Below are 8558 nucleotides of genomic sequence, written 5' to 3' on the forward strand. Positions count from 1 at the left end.
GCCTTGTAATTACACAAACCAATGAGATATCATGTTGAAGATATATTGATATAACTTTCAACCACATCCAATCACAAGGTGAGTTTAGTAATCTAATTGAGAGAAAAGTTTCCTTACTAGTACAATGGTGAATTGGCATGGGTTTTTTCAGGGAGGTCATTAGTTCAAAACTTGGCAAGTGTTAATAAAAAAGTTTCACACTGATATAATACTAAAAACATTATGGTAGGTCATTAGTACAATTAGCATTTCATTATGGCTGAATGTATTGGAAGGTTGATTGAGAAGAATAAATGGGAAGGGAGACTAAGAGGGATTAGGCCTTCCTCGAGGAATATTTCTTTTACTCACCAATAGTTTGTGGATGATACCATTATGGGAGGGGAAGCTTCTGTTAAGAAGGCTAAGGTGATGAAGGATCTTTTGAATACATATATATATATATCAAAGGATTAGGCTAGCTAATTAATTGGGAGAAAAGCTCTATTTTCTTCATCAATACTCTAGAGGTTAGACAAAGGAAAATTGATAGGATTCTTGGGTGCGGAGTGGGTAAGCTTCCTTCAAGCTATCTAGGTCTACCAATGGGTACTAAGCCTCTAGATTCTTTCTGGAATGGGATTATGTTAGTGAATAGATTGTCCTCCATCAAATCCCATGATAATCCTTATTAATATTTTAATAAATTTTTACTTATCACATATCAATTTAAAAATAAAAACATTTTCAGACTCACATGCACAAGGAAGACTATTAATACACAGACAACTATTAGATCCTTTCTCCTTTCTAATCAAAGAAGAAAAATCCAAACAAATGATAAAGACATTAATAAAATGATGAAAAGGTTTGCAACATAAAACTGCATGGAGGACACTTGAACCAAACTTGACCGAAAACACGAAGGTTAAGCAATGGTTAACACACGTGAAGATGGTCATGGAATAATTTCCCTTAAAATCCTCAGCTTCAGGTGTGAGGAAGGAACAAAGCATGCCAAATTCCTCATGATTTTTACAACTTGGAGGAGGAACTGCCAATCCATTTTCAATGCACCCGCCCTATCAGTCGTTTTGTTCGTCCCTGTTGAAGTGGTCTATAAGGTACCTGTATGCGCCATGGATCACCCACACCTGGTAGTGATTTTTTTTTGTTGAAGAGTAAAGAGTAAAGAAGTGACTGCGAAATGAATTACTAGGATGTATTAGATGGTCGTCGAGGGTTTTTAAACACTCTCAACCCTTACATAGATCTCATCAGCTTGTCAATCTCATATAGGGGATGCTTTCAACACAAACAGTTGTTAATCTCATATAGGGAATGCCTCCAACAATAAAAGTCATCAGTCTTATATAGGGAATGCCTTTGACATAACAAAAAAGAAATACCGTAAACCATATATATATATAGTGGAATCACCATAGTGAGGTGAGCATGGATCGAACTTGCGACCTTCAGATCTTTAGTCTGACGCTCTCCCAACTGAGCTATCAACTAAATAAAGGTGACATCTACCATCAATAAAGTGTGATAAGATAGTGAAATACTTTCTACTTCTAGTCAATGCATATACAAGTTAAATCAATTAGTAATTATTATCATATTCAAAGAAAATATAACACTAACTATATCAATTTTTTTTAAACATAATATAATATTAAAAAAAAGATAGAATTATTTGTCATTTTTTACATAAACTATAACATAATACATAAAACACCTAATCACCATTAAAGTACCATTTAATTTTTTTTTCTAAATCACATTTTAAGCTACCAAATGTTTCATTTGTTAAAAACTTTGAGTGCAACCACCTAACATAGGTACAAGGGCTTACATGTAATGACCTAATTGGAGCTTGAACCTTGGTTGTAGTCTCACCAATCAATTATTTCAATTGTTGTTCTAAATGGGTTACTTTATTAAAATACTAGTTATTAAGCTCAAACAAGTGACATAGTTGGCTAAGGGCTTTGACTTCTTCTCATGTAGTGTTGAAGTTGACTCACTCTAGTTAGACTAATCTAATGAGGATGGACTACAAATTTGTTTTTTATTAAGCTAAAAGTAGGTTTTAAAGGAACCCTGAAACCCATTACATCAAATTGTGTTAGATTTTTTGATAAGCTCAAAAGCAAAAAAAATAAAACTAACACTTAAAAACATCTAACTAACAAAACAAAATCAACAACACAAACAAGGTCATTAGAACAGAAAAAAGCCAACAACTAGCCAACATAAGACAAAAGACAACACAAAACCAATAGAGACCACAAAACAAATCATGTGAGCTTCTTAAGATTTTAGTTGTTGTTGGAAATGTAATGACAAGAAAGTGACCGGGTGTGGGGGGGGGTGAATCAAGAACCAATAAAAATTCTCACACATAGATTACTTTAGCTTTATCTCTAAATTACTTCCATGCATGAAAATAAAGCAATAAATAAATCAACACCATAACACTTTGACACATGATATGTTAACCCATAAATCCTCTAAGTAGAAGGTAAAATTGGGGTGGGGATGACACCCACAAGCTTCACTACTGCAATAATAAAGTTGTCCTATCAGAGCTTACAATTGATCACTTCTGGTGATCTACTCTGTTAGGAGTATGAAGGACTATTAGGTCCACCTTGTAAAAGGATTTTATAATACAACGAAGTATTTTCTCTGTTAAGAGAATTAGAAAAGGACTATTAGGTTCCCCTAGTTAAAGGATTTGACTGCTACACCTTTTAGGATGAATCAATAAGATGATCTTTGTAATGCAACTTGATTTTTTGAATAAGATCCTTTGAATAATATGATCACCTAACTGTGATAGAGGAGTCTTTTCTCTACACTTTGTATTGCCTTGTAGGCTAATTACATATTCTGCTCCATATTCACTTCTTGTCTCCAAAATAATCATGTATCTTCTATTCTTGCATGTTTCACACTCTAGACAAATGAATTTGTCTATCTTATATACCCTTCAAACAATAACTCTAAACCAAGTTGGCTCCCATAATAAATATCTTCATAAATACCAAATATAACTTTAAGTCAGCTCAAGTACTGATGCTCAAGCAATATAGTGCTTTTTATCTTCTGCTGACACTTGAGCAATGTAGTAAGCTTGGGTGACACTGTTGCTTAGTTAGTACTAGAATCTCGGATGACACTGTGGAACTTGGGTGATATAGGAGCTTAGTTCACACAGAGAGGTCGGTTAACTTTCTAAACTCAATTCACACACGAACTTGTTTCCATTACAAGTACTGAATAGCTCAGGTCGTACTATGAGATCGGTTAACACAATATACCTTCATCTACTTGGGCTACATAAAAGTCTACTCCTTGGTGGAAAGCTCGGTTGCAGTATTAACTGGCTTTCTTGGATAGCTCAAGTGGTTTGTCATTAATTGATAAATGTCTTACCATAGGGTCAACAAGTTGCTTCCTCCTCAAGCATATTCATTCTCTACACCATTTTCCTGAGGTCAACAACATCCTAGGGCATCATAAGGGTCTTCTTCTTGACATTTTTTTTCTTTTACTAGGGCCTTCCATATCCTCAACACCCACATACTTCTATAGGTCCACCTCTACCATAGTCTTTTCTTGATACACGCCTTCTAGCTTAGAAAGCATAGTATCCATATTCTAAGTCAAGGACTTCAATATTTTGTGACTTTGCTTGAGAATATTTTTATGGGTAGCATCAAATTTACCAATTCTGGCATTAACTGCCTCAAGCTTGCCATCATAAAGCTTCTTGGCTAAATTAATGACCTCAACATTTTTCTTAGACATTTAGTTAAAATTGTTGGTGTCATCCTAAAAAGACCTATCTTACTCTATGAAAACCTTAGATGATGAAAAATCCTAAGATAATCTCAAGATAATACCAATCAATCTCTAATGCCAACAACGTCATAAATGCATGAATAAATAAGATGACATGCTGAAGAGGTGCAAGTTTAACACTTGATTAGATATAGTTAGGAGGCGAGACAATTAATGGAGATAAAAGGGTCTCAAATAAATATAGGTGGCACCTAACTACCATTATTCAAGAGTTGGTTAGATAGTGGTTGCATTTTGTTCTACAATTTTGTATGTACACGTGAAATTATTAGATACCTAGGTAAGGATAACTAAATAATTATATTTTTCAAAAAAATTATTGACTAAAAGTAAAATATCATCTAAGATAAAAACACGTTTAAGATGAAGTAAATATCACACCAATAAGAATATTTTGATGTGAAGTTCTAAATGTATAGAAAATGCATGCCTAAAAAATGCATAAACTAATGAGATGTCATGTTGAAAAGATACAACTTTAACTCCCAATTATATGGAGACAGGTTAACTATATCTATTTGAGAAAAATGTGGTCTTGACTAAATGAATGTTGTACTTACCATTAGTAATGTAGTGACAACTCTTGTGTACTTCAAGTCAACATATACACATGTTATTACTAGCATCCTATATTAGAATTATTTTATTAATCACAAAATTTGAATCAAAACAAGTATTACAAGAACACGATTAAATTTTAAAAATAAATAATAATAAAATTAAATTAAATGTCAATTCTTCCATAAAAATATCACAAAACATAAGTCAAAACCTCTTTACTGTTAAAATAATATTTATTATTTATCATCTCTTACAAATACCAATTTGTATAATTGAGAGCATAGGTTTGGTAAAATAACATGTGAGAGGAAACATATCTAAGGGTAAGAAAATATTGCAACTACAAGAATATTTCAAATCAAAAGTGCATAGAGTATATATAAATATATATAGGCGTCATAAATGTGCAAACCAATGAGATGTCATGTTGAAGAGTTGTCCATTTAACTTTCAACCACATCATCAAGAGGTGAGTTTAATCAATCTAATTTAGAGAAAAGTTATCTTAACTAAACAAAGGTGACATATACAATCAATAAAGCTTGATAAGATAGTACACACTTTCCTACTTCAAGTCAAGATATATACATGTCAAACTATTTAATAAAGATAATACCATATTTAAATAAAATATTAAACTAACTATACCAATATTTGAAAACATGATATAACAAGAGCTCTTTGCGAGCTGTAGTCCTTGCCTTTTGGGTATGAGAGCTCTGAGTTGTTGTCATTGAAACTTCTAATGTTATGATAAATATCAAAATTTTAATGCAAAGAAGTAAACTATTTAAAGTAATTCACACGAAGCATTTTAAGGGCAGAAGAATTTGTTATTAGTGAAACAAATTATAGTTTTTTTAATGTTAAGAGTATAGTTTTTTTTTTTTTTTTTAATGTTATGAAGTATTAAATGCAAGTGCAAGTATAAGAAATTTAACCAGTCATAATGTTTAATTAATTTAATATATTAATGTTACATATAATTTCAAACAACTAGTGAATGTATTAATTAATTTAATTTTAACAATGTAAAAATGATAAATGATAAGAGGTCAATTAATAAATATAAGAGATTCATGAACAAACTAAATAATTTAAATATTTCCAAGATTATTGTATAAGCATACATTTATATTAATTTTAAAAATTGAATTAAAAAGATATATTAAATTTATCAATTTTCTTTAATATTAAAAAATGAAGTTAAAAATTTCAATGAAAGAATATTTTTTCACCTACAATTGTTCAGCACGTTAAAAATGTATAAATCAAAGCTTGCGCTAAATTGCCTCAAAAAATGAACTGACCGCTAAAAATGGATGAACTGATTTTTTCCTCCTTCCACTAAAACAACTAACTACTCCATAGACGAGTTTTTTTCTATTTTATGGAGTGTCAGATTAACCTATTCTAGATGTAATATTTTCTTTGCTGCTTCCAAGGTGCACTCAAGCCGAGAATGAAAATGTCATCTCTTGAATTGACATTGTAATTTTAAAACTGAATCACCCAATGAAAATAACACAGTTGGCTAAGAGACATCACTGCTGGTTTGGATAAGGATAAGCATCCATTAATTTGTAGTTAGAGACCACGGGCTTGTATTTAATACTTTTTTGATTTTTCTATTTGGTAAAATAGGTATAAACCCCAACAAACTTAGCTAGACCAATCATAAATTAAATTTTTGGCTATGATAAATGATTTAAAAAATATAAAGTCCCAAACCTCAGCCTATAAAAATATATTCTTTGTTTGAAAATTAATTGGGTTGGGGGGGGGGGGGGGGAGGTGGGGGACAATAGTTCCTGCCTTTTAAAATAAAGGCAAAGACTAATAAAATTAAAATAAGATATTATTATTTGTCATTTTTTACTTACAATATATCAAAATACATAAAACACCTACTCACCATTAAAATATATATATTTTTGATTTGTAAATGACAACCATTTAATCTACCAAATGTTCCATTTGCTAAAATTGTTGAGCATCACAACCTAACTCAGGTACAAGACTTGCAAGTACCAAGGCCCAATTGGGGTTTGAACTTCGGTAGTAGCCTCACCAATGAAGTATTTCAACTATTGTTCTAAATGGGTCACCTCATTAAAATACCATTTATTAAGCTCAAATGTGTGACATAGTTGGCTAAGGGCTTTGGGTTCTTCTCATGTAGGTCTCGAAGTTAACTCACTCTATTTGAACTTATCTGATGATGATGGCTTACAAATTGTTTTTAATCAAGGTAAAAGCAGGGTTGAAGGGACCTTGAAGCCCTTTACATCAAATTACATTATATTTAATGATAAGCTCAAAAGCAAAAACAACCAAACTAACACTTAGGAACATATGATTGACAAAAGAAAAAATAACAACATGCTCAACCACTAGGACAAAAAAAGATAGCAATCATCCATTTCAAGACAAAATAGAACATGACATCAATAAAAACCACAAATCAGATTAGGTGAGGTTCTTCAGAGTTTCAATCACTTCCTCTTCAAGCATATTCATTCTTTGCACCATTTTCTTGAGATTAACGACATCCTGGGGTATCACAAGGTTCTTCTTCCTTACACTAGCCCTTGTCCTTTTGTCAGGGCTCTTCATCTCTTCAACACCCACATGCTTCTTCAAGTCCATCTCCATTAAAACCTTTTCTCAATACATCCCTTCTAGCTTAGAAACCAAAGTATCCATATTCTGAGTTGAGGACTTCAATATTTTGTGTCTCTGCTTGAAAATATTATAGATAGCATCACTTTTACCAATTTTGACATTAATCGCCTTAAGCTTGGCATCATAAAGCTTCTTGATTGAATCAATGAACTCAACATTTTTCTTGAGACATTAAGTTAAAATTATTTAAAAATCAATCTTATTATATGAAAATCTTGAATGACCACTTACAAACTATTGCCATCATCCTAAAAGGGTTAATCTTGCTATATGAAAAGCTTAGATGATTGGATGTAAACTATTGCTAGCATACCAAGAAGATTAGTCTTACCCTAAAAAAAGGCTTGGGGCCTGTTTGGCTGCATGAATTGCTGAATGTGGCATTCATCTATGCTGGAGTAATCTCTCTTCTAGTATTCATGAATTTTAAAAATAAAATCTGGAATATCATTTGGACCTGTTTGGTTGACCTAGAAGAGGAGTCGACAAATGCATATTTTATGTTTGGTTGCAACAATTGAAATAGGAATAAGAATAAGTTTTGTTTTAAATTTTTAATAATTATATATATAGTTTGGTAATATTTTAAATAAACAAGAATTTTTTAATTTATAAAAACTATTTTTTTAAAATTAATTTTTTAAAAGCCAATTATTTCAATTAGCCTTTATTTTATTTTTTAAATTGACTTTATAAGTGAAAGATATACCACAACTTTTGAAATTCATCGAAATTCAAAGGACATATTATATTGTATATTATATATTTAATTCTAAATTAAATGAAATTATTTTAATGAGTATAAGATCAAAACTAAAATCATTTTATTTTTAAATATATTAAAGAAAATAAAAAATACAAATAATTCGAGATCATTAATACGATATTTAAATGATCTTTCAACATAGTTTTAATTATAAGACTAAATACAAGATTTTTTTGTAAAGATAATTTTATGAAAATTTTAAAAAGATATCAAATATGATATTAGCCTTTTTTGTCATTAAAAAAAAACACATGTTAAATGTTAAATAATGTTGATCTAGTTTATATCTTATGATGAACGAAGAAAATAGTCCAAAAGTGTATTTGAGCGGCAAAATACAATCAAATAGTAAAGTTAAACCCATCAAATTGAGTTTATTAAAAATTGAATTCCACCTTTTTTTAGGAATTCCTCAATGTTCATTTTTTGCGCCTATTTTTTGATTTATCCTCTTTTTTCAAGGTTTTCAAAATTGGACCTTGAATCTATTTCATATGATGAGAGTTGCCGAAGTATTGGGTGCTGCTCTTCTATACATTATTCAATAGATAAATTCTAATTCCAATTTTGTATTTTAGAAACAAACATCAAATTGCTGAATGCAAGTATTCTGACTCAATTGCTACAACCAAAACGGAGCCTTAGAGTGGGCTGAATTGTGAGGACAAGCCTAGATTATTATCGACCCTCGCAA

At 30.9% G+C, this 8558-nt stretch overlaps 1 pseudogene; it reads right to left on the reverse strand.

Annotated features, from left to right (window-relative positions):
- LOC149543419 (protein EXORDIUM-like 2) overlaps positions 1-7068 on the reverse strand; it is a 116781-nt pseudogene extending 109713 nt beyond the window's left edge.
- Positions 7069-8558: the final 1490 nt, after the last annotated feature.

The sequence above is a fragment of the Cupressus sempervirens genome, chromosome 8 (assembly GCF_028749045.1).
Source record: "Cupressus sempervirens isolate cs-2001-9-10 chromosome 8, ASM2874904v1, whole genome shotgun sequence".
In the NCBI taxonomy this organism is placed as follows: Eukaryota; Viridiplantae; Streptophyta; class Pinopsida; order Cupressales; family Cupressaceae; genus Cupressus; species Cupressus sempervirens.